Consider the following 20418-nt stretch of genomic DNA (forward strand, 5'->3'; position numbering starts at 1 on the left):
ATTTCTAAGTATAAGATAATATGATTACTCATTTCAATTAAGTCGTTCAGTTGCGTCTGACTCTTCGCAACCCCACAGACTGCGGCACTCAGACTTCCCTGTCCTTCACCACCTCCTTGAGTTTGCTAAAACTCATGCCCATAGAGTCGGTGATACTATCCAGCCATCTCATCCTCATTCCTCCCTTTCCCCTCCTGCCTTCAGTCTTTCCCAGCATCAAGGTCTTTTCCAGGGGGTCGGCTCTTTGCATCAGGTGGCCAAAGTACTGGAGATTCAGCTTCAGCATCAGCCCTTCCAATGAATATTCAGGACTGGTTTCCTGTAGGATTAACTGGTTTGATCTACTTGCTATCCAAGGAACTCTCAATAGTCTTCTCCAACACCACAGTTCAAAAGCATCAATTCTCTGGCACTCAGCCTTCTTTACAGAACAACTCTCATATCCATACATGACTACTGGAAAAAACAAAGCTTTGTTAGATGGACCCTTGTCGGCAAAGTAATGTCTCTGAGCTTTAATATAATGTCTAGGTTGGTCAGGAAGCAACAGTTAGAAATGGACATGGAACAACAGATTGACTGGTTCCAAATAGGAAAAGGAGGATGTCAAGGCTGTATATTGTCACCCTGTTTATTTAACTTATATGCAGAGTACATCATGAGAAACGCTGGGCTGGAAGAAGCACAAGCTGGAATCAAGATTGCTGGGAGAAATATCAATAACCTTAGATATGAAGATGACACCACCCTTATGGCAGAAAGTGAAGAAGAACTAAAGAGCCTCTTGATGAAAGTGAAAGAGGAGAGTGAAAAAGTTGGTTTACAGATCAACATTCAGAAAACGAAGATCATGGCATTTGGTCCCATCACTTCATGGCAAATAGATGGGGAAACAGTGGAAACAGTGGCTGACTTTATTTTTCTGGGCTCCAAAATCACTGCAGATGCTGACTGCAGCCATGAAATTAAAAGACACTTACTCCTCGGAAGGAAAGTTATGACCAACCTAGATAGCATATTAAAAAGCAGAGACGTTACTTTGCCAACAAAGGTCCGTCTAGTCAAGGGTACGGTTTTTCCAGTAACCATGTATGGATGTGAGAGTTAAAGAGAGCTGAGCGCAGAAGAATTGATACTTTTGAACTGTGGTGTTGGAGAAGACTCTTGAGAGACCCTTGGACTCCAACGAGATTCAATCAGTCCATCCTAAAGGAGATCAGTCCTGGGTGTTCACTGGAAGGACTGATGTGAAGCTGAAACTCCCAATACTTTGGCCACCTGATGTGAAGAGCTAACTCATTGGAAAGACCCTGATGCTGGGAAAGATTTAAGGCAGGAGGAGAAGGGGACGACAGAGGATGAGATGGTTGGATGGCATCACTGACTCAATGGACATGGGTTTGGGCGGACTCCGGGAGGTGGTGATGGAGAGGGAGGCATGGCATGCTGCGATTCATGGGGTCGCCAAGAGTCAGACACGACTGAGGGACTGAACTGAACTGAACTAGGTTGGTCATACCTTTTCTTCCAAGGAGCAAGCGTCTTAATTTCATGGCTGCAGTCACTGTCTACAGTGATTTTGGAGCCCAAGAAAATAAAGTCTGTCACTTTTTTCAATGTTTCCCTATGTATTTACCATGAAGTGACAGGACTGGATGCCATGATCTTAGTGTTTTGACGGCTGAGTTTTAAGCCAGCTTTTTTACTCTTCTCTTTCACCTTCATCAAGAGGCTCTTTAGTGCCTCTTTGCTTGCTTTCTGCCATAAGGGCAGTGTCTTTTGCATATCAAAGGTTACTGATATTTCTCTCAGCAATCTTGAATCCATCTTGTCTTCATCTAACCTGACATTTCACATGATGTACTCTGCACAGAAGGTAAATTAAGCATGGTGAGAATATACAGCTTTGACGTACACCTTTCCCAATTTTGAATGTTGTTTCATGTCCGGTTCTAACTGTTGCTGCTTGACCTGCATACAGGTTTCTCAGGAGGCAGGTCAGGTGGTCTGGTATTTCCATCTCTTTAAGAATTTTCCAGTTTGCTGTGATCCACACTGTCAAAGACTTTAGGGTAGTCAATGAAGCAGAAGTAGTTGTGTTTTAGAATTCTCTTGCTTTATGTATGATCCAACGGATGTTGGTAATTTGATCCCTGGTTCCTCTGTCTTTTGTAAATCCAGGTTGTACATCTGGAAGTTACCAGTTCACCGGCTATTGAAGCTTAGCATGGAGGATTTTGAGCATTACCTTGCCAGCATGTGAGACAAGTTCAATTGTGCAGTAGTTGGAATATTCTTTGGGATTGGAATGAAAATCTGACCTTTTCCAATCTTGTGTCCACTGCTGAGTTTTCCAAATTTGATGCCATATTTGAGCAGCATTTTCACAGCATTATATTTTAGGATTTGAAATAGTTCAGCTGGAATTCCATCACCTCCACTAGCTTTGTTTGCAGTCATGCTCCTTAAGGCCCACTTGACTTTGCCCTCCAGGATGTCTGGCTCTAGGTGAGTCAACACACCATCATGGTTATTTGTGTCTTGAAGAATTTTTTTTTATAATTCTTCTGTGTATTCTTACCATCTCTTCTTAATGTCTTCTACTTCTGTTAGGTCCATACCTTTTCTGTCCTTTATTGTGCCCATCTTTGCATGGAATGTTCCCTTTGTATAGATAATTTTCTTGAAGAGATCTCTAGTCATTCCCATTCTATTATTTTCCTCTGTTTCTTTGCATTGCTCATGTAGGAAGGCTTTCTTATCTCTCCTTACTATTCTATGTAATTCTGCATTAAGATGGGTATAGCTCTTGTTTTCTCCTTTGCCTTTAGCTTCTTTTCTTAGCTATTTGTAAGGCCTTCATTTGTAAGACAACCATTTCTGCCTTTTTTTCATTTCTTTTGCTTGGGGACGGTTTTGACCATTGTGTCTATACAGTATTACAAACCTCTGTCCATAGATTTTCAGTTTCCCTCAGATCTAATTCCTTGAGTCTATTTGGCACTTCCACTGTATAATGTAGGGATTTGATTTAGGTCACACCTGAATGGGCTAGTGGTTTTCCTACTTCCTTCAATTTAAGTCTGAAATTTGTGATAACGAGTTCATGATCTAAGTCACAGTCATATCCAGGTCTTGTTTTTGCTGACTGTATAGAGGTTCTATATCTTTGGCTGCAAAGAATATAATCAATCTGATTTCAGTATGATTAATAGATTCTAGTAAATTACAATGATATAAATTCAAGCAGCTCTGAATATTTAATATGCTGTATATCATAAGACTCGTAAAAATTTTTTTAGTTTGTTTGGTCTTTTAAGATTGTAAGTTTATACTCAAAAGTTTAATAATGTAAGGTATGAAATATAATTGGATCTAGATAATTTAGCAAAATATGATCTTCCTAATCATTTTATAGAACCTACTGTCTCTTGAATAGTTTGTATAAAATAATGTGATATATTTGAAGTTTAAGAAACAAAAATTCAGAATTCTTTCATAAATAGCACACTTGTAACCCTGGTGACAGAGATGACAGGCAGATACATATATATATATATATATATATATATGTGATGCTAATATAGCAGCAACAACTGACTTGTATGAAAATCAATCTCTCTATAGGTCCCATTTAGGATGAAGAAATTGGGTAATTCTTGCAGTGCAAGTTAGCAGATTTATGACTTTACTTTTTTCTTTGGAATGAAAAAGATATTGAAATAAAAGAGACTATGTAAAACAAAAAGTAATATGTAAAGATACTATGTATCTTATAAAGATACTATGATCACGTAGTATTTACTAAGTTTCTTAAATAAAATATACATTAGAAGTTTAGCTGAAACTGAAAAGCAACAAAAAACTAATGCCTTCCTTCAGTATGCAGTAGTTTTTGTTTTATATTTTTTATTACTAAATAACACATGACACTAAAAATTTCAAACAACACAAAAATAGATAGCAGACAATCATGTGTAGCAAGTGAGCCATATGAACTACTGTTGCCATAATCAGTTTTTGAAGATGACAGAAAACAAACCTATGTATTCAGGATACTTCCAAACGCATTTTATGCATCCAGCATCACTTTGATACCAAAACTAAAGACAGCACATAAAAATAAAACTAATAGGCCAATATCACTGATAAACATAGAAAAGTTCTCAACAAAGTATTAACAAATTGAACAATGCATTAAAAGGATGATACATTCATACCAAGTGAGATTTATCCCAGGGACACAGGGATGATTCAATATCAGCAAATCAGTCAATGTGATATACCACATTAGCACATGTGCAAATGAGGTATATGAATCATACGATCATCTCAATAGATGAAGAAAATGCTCTTGACAAAATTTAACATCAATTTGATTAAAAAAGCTATGATTAAAACAGTTTATGATTAGAAACTCTCAACAAAGTGGGTATAGAAGGAACATCCCTCAACATATTAAGTATTTGTCATAAATACATGACAGATCTACAGCTAGCATCATACTGAACGGTGAAGGCTGAAAGCCATTCCTGTAAGATCAGGAATAAGAAAAGGATGCCACTCTTGCCACTTTAATTAAACATAGTTTAGAAAACCTGGGTACAATAATCATACAAGAAAAAAAAAATCCAAATTGGAAAGGATGTGATTGGTTGCAGATAACATGATACTTTAGAGAGAAAATCTTCAAGTCTCCAAGAAAAAACAATTAGAACTAATAAATAAATTCAGTAAAATTGCAGGATACAAAATTAATATACAGAAATCTTGCATTTCTATAGAGTAACAATGAACCATCAGGAGAGAAATTAAGAAAGCAATATTGTTTATAATTAAATCTTATAAATGAACCTAAGAAAGTGAAAAATCTATACTTGGAAACCTGTAAGACATGGATAAAAAAATGAGAGAAACAGATGGAAAGACATATCATGCTTATGGATTGGAAGAAATAATATTGTTAAGACAAACATATTACCCAAGGTTCATTGAATCATACAGTTTCAATGCCATACCTATAAAAATGCCTATGGCATTTTTCACAGAACTAGAACAAATAATTCTAGAATTTGTATGGAAACATACTAGACCCCAAATAGCCAAAACAATCTCAAGAAACAAACAAAACTGGAAGTGTCAAGCTCCCTGACTTCAAGCTACACTAGAAACGTATAGTAATCAAAACAGTACAGTGCTGGCACAAAAATTGACACAGATTTTTGGGATCAGTGGGATCCCATGGGATGAATGGGGACAGAACAGAGATTCTAGAATGAACCCATCCTTATATGGTCAATTAATATGTGACAAACGAGGCAAAAACATAGGAAGGAGGAAAGACAGGTTCTTCAATAAATGGTGCTGTGAAAATCAGACAGCCACAGGCATAAAAATCAAATTAGAGTACTTTCTCACACCATATACAAAAAGAAGCTCAAAATGTATTAAAGGCTTAACTGTAAGAGCTGAAGTCATAAAAATTATCAAAAGAAAATACAGGTAGTATATGCTCTTTGACATCAGTCTTAGTAATATTTTTTGGGACACATTTCCTCAGGCAAGGGAAACAAAGGCAAAAATAAACAAACAGGATCATGTCAAACTAAAAACTTGTGCACAGGAAGAGAAAATTATCAACAAAATGAAAACACTGCATCCTGAAAGGGAGAAAACATTTGCAAGCAATATATATGATATGATAAAGGATTAATATCTAAAATATACAATTCAACAACAACAACAACAACAGAAAAAACAAAGTCCTATTAAAGAATGGGCAATAGCTAGGACATGGAAGCAACCTAGATGTCCACTAACATATGAAGGGATAAATAAGTTGTGGTACATATATACAATGGACTATTACTGAGCCATAGAAAGGAATGCATTTGAACTAGTTCTAAGGAGGTGGAAGAATCTTCACTATGCAGAGTCAAGTAAGTCAGAAAGAGAAACACAAATATCATATACTAATGCATATATGGAATATAGAAAGATGGTATTGATGAACCTATCTTCAGGGCAGCAATGGAGGCACGGACACAGAGAACAGACTTATGGACACAGTGGGTAAAGCAGAGGATGGGACGCATTGAGAGAATAGCATGAAAACATACATATATTCCGATATATAAAACAGATAGCCCATGGGAATGTGTTGCATGATGCTTATTTAACTGCTTATTTAACTTTCATGCAAAGTACATCATGAGAAATTCTGGGCTGGATGAAGCACAAAATGGAATCAAGATTGCCAACAGAAATATCACCAACCTCAGATATGCAGACGATACCACCCTTATGGCAAAAAGTAAAGAGGAACTCAAAAGCCTCTTGATGAAGGTGAAAGAGGAGAATGAAAAGGCTTGCTTAAAACTCAAAAGTCAAGAAACTAAGATCATGGCATTGCAGTCCCATCACTTCAGGGGAAACAGATTGGGAAACAATGGAAACAGTGAAAGACTTTTATTATCTTGGGCTCCAAAATGACTGCAGATGGTGACTGCAGCCATGAAACTAAAAGACGCTTGCTCCTTGGAAGAAAAGGCATGACCAACCTGCTGCTGCTACTGGTGCTAAGTCGCTTCAGTCGTATCCGACTCTGTGCGACCCCATAGATGGAAGCCCACCAGGCTCCCCCATCCCTGGGATTCTCCAGGTAAGAACACTGGAGTGGGTTGCCATTTCCTTCTCTTCTAGACAACATAATAAAAAGCAGAGACATTACTTTGCCAAGAAAGGTCCATCTAGTCAAAGTTACGGTTTTTCCAGTAGTCATGTATGGATGTGAGAGTTGGACCACAAAGAAAGCTGAGTGCTGAAGAACTGATGCTTTTGAACTGTGGTGTTGGAGAAGACTCTTGAGAGTACCTTGACAAATCCTAATTCCTTAGGATTAGTCAATCCTAAAGGAAATCAACCCTGAATATTTATTGGAAGGACTGATGCTGAAGCTGAAGCTCTAATACTTTGGCAACCTGATGTGAAGAGCTGACTCATTAGAAAACACCCTCATGCTGGGAAAGATTGAAGGCAGGAGGGGTAGGGGATGACAGAGGATGAGATGGTTGGATGGCATCACCGACTCGATGGACATGAGTTTGAGCAAACTCTGGAAGTTGATGATGGACAGGGAAGCCTGGTGTGCTGCAGTTTATGGGGTTGCAAGGAGTCAGACACAACTAAGCAACTGAAATGAACTAAAAGTAGGATGAAAGCTGGCTGTCTGCCACAACATGGATCAACCCATAGGGTACTATGCTACGTGAAATAAATTAGAGAAACACAAATTATTTCATGTGGAATCTAAACAACAAAATAAGTGAAGAAACAGAACAAAACAGAGTCACAGATTCAGAGATCAAGCAAGTGGTTGCCAGAGTGGGGTGGGAAATAAGTGATAAAGGTGAGGAAATGTAACAGGTACTAAACTTCCACTTATAAAAAATGAGTCATGGGAATTAAACACATAGCTTGGGAAATATAGTCAATAAAAATGTACCACATTTGGGGGAAAAAAATACAAAAAAAAAAACAAACAAACAACCTGATCAGAGTCCCTAAATCATTAACTCATTACATACCCTAGGGTAATCCTCTCTTACGTAAAACAGCCTTTTCACCTGTAATATAGCAGTAATAAATCTTGAAGTGTTCTTGTAAAAAAATTAATGTACTATATTTGTACGGTGACAGACAGAAACTAGATTTACTGTGATAATTTTATAAGGAATAGCAATATGGAATCACTGAGTTGTCACCAGGAACTAATCTAGTGCTGCAGGTCAATTATACTTCAAAAACCAACCAACCAGACTCAGAGAAAAAGAGAACAGATTTGTGGTTACCGGAGGGAGAGAGGAAACTGGATGAAGGTGGTCAAATGGATAAACTTACATTTATAAAATAAATAAATACTAGGGATGTAAAACAACAGAAGGCAATGACACCCCACTTCAGTACTCTTGTGTGGAAAATCCCATGGACAGAAGAGCCTGGTGGGCTGCAGTCCATGGGGTCGCTGAGGGTCGGGCACGACTGAGCGACTTCACTTTCACTTTTCACTTTCATGCACTGGAGAAGGAAACGGCAACCCACTCCAGTATTCTTGCCTGGAAAATCCCAGGGACAGGGGAGCCTGGTGGGCTGCTGTCTATGAGGTCGCACAGAGTCAGACACGACTGAAGCAACTTTGCAGCAGCAGCAGCAGCAGCAGGGATGTAAAATATAATATGAGTAACATGATTAACTCTGCTGTATATTATATATAAAAGTTGCTAGGAAAGTGAATCATGAGTTCTTTCTCATCACAAGTGAAAAAACATTTCTTTTTATTTATACAAGGTGATGGATATTTATTAAACTTATTGTGGAAATCATTTCATGATGTACTTAAGTCAAATCATTATGCTGTACTGCTGCTGCGGCTAAGTCGCTTCAGTCGTGTCCGACTCTGTGCGACCCCATAGACGGCAGCCCACCAGGCTCCGCCATCCCTGGGATTCTCCAGGCAAGAACACTGGAGTGGGTTGCCATTTCCTTCTCCAATGCATTAAAGTGAAAAGTGAAAGTGAAGTCGCTCAGTCGTGCCCGACCCTCAGCAACCCCATGGACTACAGCCTTCCAGGCTCCTCCGTCCATGGGATTTTCCAGGCAAGAGTACTGGAGTGGGGTGCCACTGCCTTCTCCATTATGTTGTACACTTGAAACTTATACAATACTATATATTAGTTATATCCCAACAAACCTGGAAGGATAAAAAACCTCCTGCATTCATGGAAAATTAAATGAAGACACTATAACATATTATACAAATATTAATGAAAATGAGAAATAATAAAAAAGGTAAATATAATATTTGGAAATTTTCTATATTAAATACAAAAAAGATGTTGAATAAATCTTATGCAGAAACATTGCTGGAGACACAATTAAAATTTGCTTCAAATAAATTCTTTTACTATAACTTACAAAACAGAGGCACATGGTGACACTATTTCTACTAACTTTATACTTCACGAAGAAGAGGACATGGGGACCCACTTCAGTATTCTGGCCTGAAGAATTCCCATGGACAGAGGAGTCTGATGGGCTATACAGCCTATGGGGTCGCAAAGAGTCAGACATGACTGAGCTACTAAGCGCACAGACACATACTTCATTAAAGTACTTGATTTGTTATTAAAAGTTTTGGTTTAAATTTTCTAAGTAAAGTAATAATTAAAGAGAAAAGCTGAGAAATGAAGAGTCCATATAAGTGACAAATACACAAAAGAATCTATAAAAATAACCAGTAGTTAAGTGATGCTGGTAGACAAGTTAAAATAACTAACTGACAGCTAGAAAGTAAAACAAGAATTAGGTATACAGCAAGATCACAAAATTGTTTCTCTTCACACATTTCACCTAGAAGAAATGAAGTCTTATAATTTAAGGGTATTAAAGTAGTTAATTGGTGAAGTAAAAACACAGTACAATGTCTTTATTTCATGTCTTCACAATTGTACAACATGCCAGCTATTTAAAATTCATTGATTAATTCATTAATGTGGAATAAAGCGAGGGAAGTTCTACTAACACTCCACTGCAGAATTTCAAGTCCCATACACAGATACTAAGCTATATTTGCATAATATAAAGTAAAAGTAAACAAATTTATATAATTAGCAAGAAGCTCCAAACAAACACATTATACACTGTGTATTTTCATCTAGTATCACCCTTTCTTTGGGTTTGCTCTTCACTACTTTTCTTGTTCTCTAACCATCCCTGCTCCCTCATATTTTAAAACTTTGCCCAAGACCCAAATTTATACATTCCATCTTACCCACTCTAGAACATAGTATGCGTCCCTTTCTCTGGGCTCTTGGTTGAGAATACTACCCACTTAAAAGTCATGTCATAGAGTAAAGAGCAAACTGAGCTTTTCTCCATAGCTTACGAGACGGTCTGTCATATGTTTATTTCTAAGGTTATTTTTAAAAATTTATTACAGTAATCAGTAACACTGGTAAAATTCAAAGAGCATTGAAGGTTGTATAGAGAAAAACAAAAGCCTCATGTTTCTGTAGATGAATACCATTACAATTTACTCTTAGAAACTCTTGGGGAAAAGTGAATCTGGAGTTTTTCAGATTTAGAAAGGTTAATTTGATGCATTTACAGAGTTTTACCTCTAATACCAGCCAATGGTGTCTAGTTAGCAGCTCATAATGAAAGACATTCATATTATCTGTCATGAATATTCACCCTTTGACATAAACATACAACATAAATAATTTCACATAATAAGTAACTTTTTTTCCTTAGAGAATATGTTTCTTTCCTCTAGCTTAGTTGAGATATAATTGATATATTTCTGTACAATGTGACGATTTTATACACATAGTGCAAAATGACTACCTCAGTAAGGTTAGTTAACCCATCCACCACCTCACCTAATTATATTTTTTTTGTGTGTTTAAGGTCAGGACATTTACGAACTATTCTCTTTGCAGCTTTCAAGTATATAATACACTAGTATTAACTATAGGCACCATGCTAAATATTAGTTCCCAAGAATGTATTCCGCTTGTAACTGGGAATTTGTACCCTTTGACCATTTGTACCCTTTTCCCATTTCCTTCACTTCCCAGCCCTTGACAATCACCCTTCTAATCTGCTTCCTTGATTCTGGCTTTTTTTCTTAAAGATTCCATATTATATGTGAGATCATGCAGTGTTTGTCTTTCTCTGTGTGACTTATTTCATTAAGCATAATGCTCTAAAGGTACATCATGTCACAAATGGCAAGATTTCCTTTTTTTTTTTTTTAAAAAAGGCTCAATAATATTCATGTATCTGTATCTATATATATTCATGTGTAAATATATATGTGCCATGTAATATCTCACATTTTCATATATATATATATATATATATATATATATATATATATCACATTTTCATTGTCCACTCATTCATTGATGACCACTTAGGTTGTTTCCATATTGTGGTTATTTGTGAATAATGTTGCAATAAGTATGGGTGTACAGGTACACTTCGAGGTAATGATTTCATTTCCTTCCAATATATTCCAGAATTGGGATATATACACAGATGTGGGGCCATATGGTAGGTCTATTTTAATTTTTTCCATAATGGGTGTACCAGTTTACATTCCACTATAGGGTTCCTTTTTTGCCACATCTTTGCCAAAGCATTATTTCTTTATTATTTTTTGTTTGTTTGTTTGCTTTTGGTAACAGCCATTTTTACAGGTACGAGGTGATACCTCACTGTGGTTTTGATTTGCATTTCCCTGATGCTTAGTGATGCTGAACTCCATTTCAGGTACCTGCTGGCCACCTATGTCTTTCTGAAAAATGACTATTAAGGTCCTGTATGTGTGTACGTGTGTGTGTGTGTGTGTGTGTGTGTATGTGCACACACAGGCTCAGTTCTATTTGACAATTTGTGACCCCATGGACTGTAGCTATCCAGGCTCCTCTGTCCATGGAATTTTCCAGGCAAGAACACTGAAGTGGGTTGCCACTTCCTACTCCAGGGGATCTTCCCACCCTAGGGACTGAACCCCTGTCTCTTGCATCTCCTGCAGTGACAGGTGGATTTTTTTACCACTGTGCGACCTGGGAAGCCCATTCAGGTCCTATGCCTATTTTTAAATCAGATTGTTCATTTTTTGACTCAATATTGAGTTGTATTGAGTTCTTCCGATATTTTGGATATTAACCTCTTATCTGGTACGTGGTCATAAAGAACTTTTAAATTCTCAATGAACAAAAGTGTCAGTCAGGTTTTACCACCAAAATGTACTGAGAGAAAACAAACCTTTTGTATTTCTGAATCTTTTTCCTTTTAGAATTGCCACTGTAGACTTGTATTAACCCTACGCATGGAAACATATTACTATATACTAAATGATAAATCATATCCTTTTATTCATTCATATGCTTCATTATAAATCTTATTCTTAGTCACAGTGTTCAATGATTAAAATCTAAGAACTCTACATATTTGACTCTCAATAAATACAGATAGTAACTTAGTACCCACTATTTGAGGGTCCCATTGTTGACCTATTTCTGTATATTTCCTGGAAGCAGCTCATACAGAGAATTTGGAAAACAGAGCTTGTATAGTGAGTCATGGAGAAGGCAATGGCACCCCACTCCAGTATTCTTGCCTGGAAAATCCCATGGACGGAGGAGCCTGGTAGGCTGCAGTCCATGGGGTCACTGAGAGTCGGACACGACTAGGCGACTTCACTTTCACTTTTCACTTTCATGCATTGGAGAAGGAAATGGCAACCCACTCCAGTGTTCTTGCCTGGAGAATCCCAGGGATGGGGGAGCCTGGTGGGCTGCCGTCTATGGGGTCACACAGAGTCGGACACGACTGAAGTGACTCAGCATAGCATAGCATAGCATAGTGAATCAAGTGAAGATTCTCTGTCACATGGTACATGGTGTATTCATTCAATGTCTAACTATTGTCTCCAACGTCAAGCCTTACATTGCTTCTAGATGTATCCTACACACTTTCCCTCTTTGCTATTGATTGTGGGTTATTGTTTAAATCCCCTGTATATGTTTGATTCAGTCTTTGATATTTGCCTCCTTTCATTTTCACCTCCCCCACCTTTTATGTTGTCTTACCAGCTATGTTCACTAGATGTTTAATCTGGCTGTTAATTCTTTCAACTTTCTTGATATCTTCTTAAGTATTTGTTTCATAGTCTCATAAAGTTTTGCACACTAAAACAGATGATTAGAAAGACATAAAATCCATAAAATTTTATATATTAAGTTGAAAATAAGTATCATGTTTATCTTTTAAATTGCATAATATAAGCTTAATTTTTAAAAAAGATTAAATAAGAAAATACTCTAAAATGTATTCCTGCCTTTAAAATGCTCATTACCAGTCTGTCATCTCAATTTTTATTTTTTATTTATTTATTTATTTTTGCTATACAGTAGGCCCTTGGTGGTTATCCATCTTAAACATGGAAGTTTGTATATGTCAATTCCAAACTCCAGTTCATCCTTCTCTACTCATCTTAATTTTTAAATTGAGACCTATTTTATATTTGCCACCTGCTAAAATACAGTAAAAATAAGAAACACGGTTTATTAAGGATCATTTGATGCTCATGCATTTATATCTAGAATTAACATAAAAACCATGTTCAGCTAAACCTTGGGGGAAACTATCTAAATTTTGTATAAACATAAATCAGCATATATGCATTCCTTTTACAATTATTAAGACGAGAACATTCTATATATTATATCCTATAATTCACTTAAAAAAAATTTAACAAGGGTATCCTTCCATTATGCCACAGAGATCTACTTTTTAGGAAGGGATGAGACCTAAGTCATGTAGCTGAATTGACTGGAGAAAAACCCATGACTCACTTTTAAATTCAGGAAGAACTCAAGTGGGCTCTTAACACTTTCAGCCAATCAATATAACTTTCTAGTCCATTCAGACTCCCATTTTCCTAGATAACGTTTTCACAACTTCTCTTCTTTGAGTCCTCTCTCTTGCACTCTACATTTGGCCTGTCAGGAATCCAGCTGACAATTTCAAATTACATCCAAAATCGAATGACTTTTCATCGCTTCAACTCCGGATCTAAGGCGCAATTATTTCCAAATTACCTCCCAGGTTTTACTCTTACGCCCCATCAGCCTATTTGTAATACATATAATAGGTAAGATCAGAGCAAGCTTTTCAAAATTTGTCAGATCATGTTACTCCTCTGCTAACAAAGTCTGATTGATATCATTATCTTTCTGGCCCTATATCTACCACTATTCCTCTGCTTAAGACACACTGGCCTCTTAACCCTTTTATTTAAAACATCTGAGATGTTCCTTTCCCAATGAGTCTACACTGGTTGTTCTCCCTATCTCAGAACATTCTTTCCTCACATATCCACATGACTAACTCCCTTGCTTCTTGTACGACTCTCCTTCAATCTGCTCTTTTTTGATAAGACTTACCCTGCTAATCCTATTTAGTGGTGCAACAGTTCAGTTCAGTTCAGTCGCTCAGTCGTGTCCGACTCTTTGCGACCCCATGAATCGCAGCATGCCAGGCCTCCCTGTCCATCACCAACTCCCGGAGTTCACTCAGACTCACGTCCATCATGTCGGTGATGCCATCCAGATATCTCATCCTCTGTCGTCCCTTTCTCCTCCTACCCCCAATCCCTCCCAGCATCAGAGTCTTTTCCAATGAGTCAACTCTTCACAGGAGGTGGCCAAAGTACTGGAGTTTCAGCTTTAGCATCATTTCTTCCAAATAAATCCCAGGGCTGATCTCCTTTAGGATGGACTGGTTGGATCTCCTTGCAGTCCAAGGGACTCTCAAGAGTCTTCTCCAACACCACAGTTCAAAATCATCAATTCTTTGGCGCTCAGCTTTCTTCACGGTCCAACTCTCACATCCATGCATGACTACTGGAAAAACCATAGCTTTGACTAGACGGACCTGAGAATGAATGAAAACATTGATTTTCTGAATGTTGAGCTTTAAGCCAACTTTTTCACTCTCCTCTTTCACTTTCATCAAGAGCTTTTTGGTTCCTCTTCACTTTCTGCCATAAGGGTGGTGTCATCGGTATATCTGAGGTTATTGATATTTCTCCCAGCAATCTTGATTCCAGCTTGTGCTTCTTCCAGCCCAGGGTTTCTCATGATCTACTCTGCATATAAGTTAAATAAGCAGGGTGACAATATACAGTCTTGACGTACTCCTTTTCCTATTTGGAACCAGTCTGTTGTTCCATGTCAAGTTCTAACTGTTGCTTCCTGACCTGCATATAGGTTTCTCAAGCGGCAGGTCAGGTGGTCTGGTATTTCCGTCTCTTGAAGAATTTTCCACAGTTTATTTTGATCCACACAGTCAAAGGCTCTGGCATAGTCAATAAAGCAGAAACAGATGTTTTTCTGGAACTCTCTTGCTTTTTCCATGATCCAGTGGATGTTGGTAATTTGATCTCTGGTTCCTCTGCCTTTTCTAAAACCAGTTTGAACATCTGGAAGTTCGCGGTTCACATACTGCTGAAGCCTGGTTTGGAGAATTTTGAGCATTACTTTGCTAGCGTGTGAGATGAGTGCAATTGTACGGTAGTTTGAGCATTCTTTGGCATTGCCTTTCTTTTGGATTAGAATGAAAACTGACTTTTTCCTGTCCTGTGGCCACTGCTGATTTTTCCAAATTTGCTGGCATATTGAGTGCAGGACTTTCACAGCATCGTCTTTCAGGATTTGAAAGAGCTCAACTGGAATTCCATCACCTCCACTAGTTAGCACATGGGTATTTTCAAATGTCTGTCTCCCATCACTTGAATGTAGGCTCCATAAGGGTTCAGATTTTTATGTTTTGTTCACTAATCCCAAAACCTAAAACAGTGCTGGCACAAAGCAGGCCCTCAATAAATATTTGAGAAAAAGTGAACAAAAGTTTACTCATTTAATATAAGTAGTTAAGATAGGTATTTATTTAAAAAATTTTTAAGAGTTTAAAATATTTTATAGTAAAATTTACCTCCCATTATGGTTCTCTAATTCCTATTCTCTCCCCATGAAATAATATCATCACTGATATTATTTCCTTGTGTGTCCTTGCAGTGATTTTTTCTGCATAAATAAGCATATATAAATGAACACTCTGTCCCTTATTATACTGTATGTACTGTTAGGCATTGGTAAGGTTGTACTTTTAAGTATAATTTGAAAAACTGAATAGACCATGAAGATTTTTCTTTATTAGAAATAACAAGGCTCCTGGTTTGTTTTTAACAGCTGCATAGTATTTCATCTGGATATCTCACAGTTAAATCCATTGTACATAGATACACATTTGGTTTCTCCAACATTTGGTATTAAATATTTCTAAGAATAACTTTCTACCTGTCTCAAAAGTAATGTATCAGTGGATAAACTGCAAGAAGTAATTAACTAGGCCCATGGAAAATGTGTTTTTCTAATTTTGACAGATACTGCCAATTTTCCTCCATATGATTTGTATCAATTTACATTCCACCAGAAACATAAAATAATGCCTCCTTTTTCACAAAAACTATTATATCAAATTTTAAGAATTTGGGAAATCCCAATATGTGACAAGTAGTATTTCACAGTGGCTTTTATTAAGAGTGAAGCTGAAATTTTCATGTGCTTAAGAGGCATGTGTTTCTTTTTTCTATAAACAGTTTATATACTCTGCCATTTGTCTGATAGTAAAGTTGGTCTTTTATCTTCTTGCATTTTTTAGGTTTAGTTAAAAAAACAGCCACTTTGGTGTTTGGAAGGTTGGACAGCCACATGTAAATCAATGACATTCAAATACTCTCTCAGATCATACACAAAAATAAACTCAAAATGGCTTTAGGACTTAAAAGACATGATACCATAAATTTTTCATAAGAGAGTACAGGTAAACATTCTCTGACATAAATTGTAGCAATATTTTCTTAGGTCAATTTCCCAAGGGAAAAGAAATAAAAGCAAAAATAAACTAATGGGATTTAATCAAATTTACAAGCTTTTGCACAGCAAAAGAAACCATTAACAACAAAAAGAGAACGTATGAACTGAGAGAAAATATTTGCAAATGATGTGACCAACAGGCCTTAATTTCCAAAATACACTAACAGTTCATACAACTAAATAATAACAAACAACTCAATCAAAAAATGGGCAGAAGACCTAAAGAGAAAGAAGACATACAGATGTTTTCCAAAGGAGACATACAGATGGCAAATAAGCACATGAAACAATGCTTAAAGCTGCTAATTATTAGAGAAATGCAAATAAAAACTATGATGAGGAATCACCTCTGTTCAGAATGGCCATCATTAAAAAGTCTATAATTAATAAATGTGGGAGAGGGTATGGAGTAAACGGAAACTTCCTATACTGTTAGTAAGAATATAAATTGATGTGGCCCCTGTGGGCAACAGTATGGAAGTTTCTTAAGAAACTAAAAATAGAATTACCATGTGATCCAGCAATCCCACTACTGAACATATATTTGGAAAAGATTAAAAAGTCTAATTCAAAAAGATATATGCACTGCAATGTTCAGAGAAGCACTATTTACAATTGTTAAGATATGGAACGAATACAAGTGTCAATCAACAGAGGAATAGATAAAGAAGATGTGGTACATAGACACAAAGGAATATTACTTAGTCACAAAAAAGAATGAAATAATGCCATTTACAGCAATATGGATGGACCTAGAGATCATCATATTAAGTGAAGGCCAGAAAAAGAAATATAAAATATCATATGATACCACTTATATGTAGAATCTAAAAAAATGATACAAATGAACTTATAAAACAGAAACAGACTCAGAGACATAGAAAGAAAATTATCATTTCCAAAGAGGAAAGAAGAGGAAGGATAAATTAGGCATTTGAGAATAACAGATACACACCACTATATGTAAAATAGATTAAAAATAATCAGATCCTATTGTATAGCAGCAGGAGCAATACTTACTATCTTGTAATAATATATAACGGGAAAGAATTTGAAAAAGAATACATCTGTATCCATATGAAACTGACTCACTTTGCTATATAAAACTTATATATGCCAATTATACTCCATATGATTTGTGTCAATTTATATTCCACCAAGAATGTATATATATCTCTCTGAATCACTTTGCTATATATCTGAAATGAACACATTTTAAATCAACTATAATAAAATAGTTTTTAAAAAATTAGCCACTTCAGTAAGAATTACAAACTTGTTTTTAATATAGTCTTTTGATTTTGGTTGTGTGTGTTGAAAAATGTGATCAAATTTATTAATCATGTCATTTTGTGGCTTCTAGATCTTGTTTTGAAGAGATTTTCTACTTTAAAGACATAAGAAAAAAAAACACTCCTGTTTGCTTGAGTATCTGTGATGCAATATTTTACATTTAAGTATTTGATCCATTTATAATATACTTTGGCATATGGTGTGAGATATGGATTCAGCTTTTCTTTCCAGATGGCTGTGCAGTTGTCTCAAAATGTATTAAGCAATACAACTTTTCCCACTGATATGAGATGCCATCTTTATCATTTTCAATATTCTTGCATTTATTAAATCTATTGCTGAAGTTTATAATCCTGTTTATTTTGTAATTTCATGCACCAATAAAGCCTTTTTCAATTAGGTTTCTGTGAGAGAATTAAATTATAAAAAACATGTAACTAAAATATGTGAGAACACTGTCCTTGATTAATCCAGGTGAGCCCTAAATGCAATTACAAGAGTTCTTATAAGAGAAAATCAGACACACAGAAATGGAGAAGGCAATGTGGCCATGGAGCCCATGGTTGAAGTGATGCTGTGGCCATAAGACAAGGAATGCTAGCAGCCACCAAAAACTTGAACAGGTGAGGAAGGGGTCCCCCTAGAACCTTCACAGGAATAACAGCCCTTGGTTTCGATTTGGGCCCAGTGACACTGCTTTAAGACTTCTGGCATCTGCTTCAGGCTCTACTACAAAGCCACAGTCATCAAGATAGTATGGTACTGGCACAAAGACAGAAATATAGATCAATGGAACAAAATAGAAAGCCCAGAGATAAATCCATGCATGTATGGACACCCTATCTTTGACAAAGGAGGCAAGAATATACAATGGATTAAAGACAATCTCTTTAACAAGTGGTGCTGGGAAAACTGGTCAACCACTTGTAAAAGAATGAAACTAGAACACTTTCTAACACCATAACAAAAAAATAAACTCAAAATGGATTAAAGATCTAAACCTAAGACCAGAAACTATAAAACTCCTAGAGAACATAGGCAAAACACTCTCTGACATACATCACAGCAGGATCCTCTATGACCCATCTCCCAGAATATTGGAAATAAAAGCAAAAATAAACAAATGGGACCTATTTAAACTTAAAAGCTTCTGCACAACAAAGGAAACTATAAACAAGGTGAAAAGGCAGCCTTCAGAATGGTAGAAAATAACAGCAAATGAAGCAACTGACAAACAACTAATCTCAAAAATATACAAGCAACTCCTACAGCTCAATTCCAGAAAAATAAATGACCCAATCAAAAAATGGGCCAAAGAACTAAATAGACATTTCTCCAAAGAAGACATACAAATGGCTAACAAACACATGAAAAGATGCTCAACATCACTCATTATCAGAGAAATGCAAATCAAAACCACTATGAGGTACCATTTCACACCAGTCAGAATGGCTGCGATCCAAAAGTCTACAAGCAATAAATGCTGGAGAGGGTGTGGAGAAAAGGGAACCCTCTTACACTGTTGGTGGGAATGCAAACTAGTACAGCCACTATGAAGAACAGTGTGGAGATTCCTTAAAAAACTGGAAATAGAACTGCCTATGATCCAGCAATCCCACTGCTGGGCATATACACTGAGGAAACCAGAAGGGAAAGAGACACGTGTACCCCAATGTTCATCACAGCACTGTTTATAATAGCCAGGACACGGAAGCAATCTAGATGTCCATCAGCAGATGAATGGATAAGAAAGCTGCAGTACATATATACAATGGAGTATATCTCAGCCATTAAAAAGAATACATTTGAATCAGTTCTAATGAGGCGGATGAAACTGGAGCCTATTATAGAGAGTGAAGTAAGCCAGAAAGAAAAACACCAATATAGTATACTAACGCATATATATGGAATTTAGAAAGACGGTAATAATAATTCTGTACACGAGACAGCAAATGAGACACTGATGTATAGAACAGTCTTTTAGACTCTGTGGGAGAGGGAGAGGGTGGGATGATTTGGGAGAATGGCATTGAAACATGTATAATATCATATATGAAATGAGTTGCCAGTCCAGGTTCGATGCACGATACTGGATGCTTGGGGCTGGTGCACTGGGATGAACCAGAGGGATGGTACGGGGAGGGAGGAGGGAGGAGGGTTCAGGATGGGGAACATGTGTATACCTATGGTGGATTCATGTTGATATATGGCAAAACCAGTACAATATTGCAAAGTTATAAAATAAAATAAATTAAAAAATAAACAAAATAAAATAAAATACAAAAAAAAAAAAGAATTGAAAATAAAGTGTTATGGGAGAATAAAAAAAAAAAAAGACTTCTGGCATCTGGAACTGTGAGAGAATAAAAATCTGTTGTATTAACCCCTAAATTTGTGATAATTGTTATAGAAGTCATAGGAAAATAATAAACAATATTCTTAAATTTGTGGCACATAAATAATATATGTAGGCAAAATATGGCACTAGGGCTTAATCTAAAATTACTGTTATACATGAAAATTATCTATATGATGACATTGATCTTGTAGTACAATAACTTAGTGAATTCTATTATTTCTAGTAGCCTGTCAATTGATTAAATAAAATCCACTGGAT

General features: G+C 36.5%; 1 long non-coding RNA gene across 1 annotated transcript in view; it reads right to left on the reverse strand.

Annotated features, from left to right (window-relative positions):
• Positions 1 to 12394: 12394 nt before the first annotated feature.
• The window catches only part of LOC113904348, a 189324-nt gene continuing 181300 nt past the window's right edge, over positions 12395 to 20418 (reverse strand). The window contains exon 3 of the long non-coding RNA XR_003514491.1: positions 12395 to 12758. This is a non-coding gene — a long non-coding RNA (uncharacterized LOC113904348). The remainder of the gene's footprint in view (positions 12759 to 20418) is intronic.

This window comes from Bos indicus x Bos taurus, chromosome 2, assembly GCF_003369695.1.
Source record: "Bos indicus x Bos taurus breed Angus x Brahman F1 hybrid chromosome 2, Bos_hybrid_MaternalHap_v2.0, whole genome shotgun sequence".
In the NCBI taxonomy this organism is placed as follows: domain Eukaryota; kingdom Metazoa; phylum Chordata; class Mammalia; order Artiodactyla; family Bovidae; genus Bos; species Bos indicus x Bos taurus.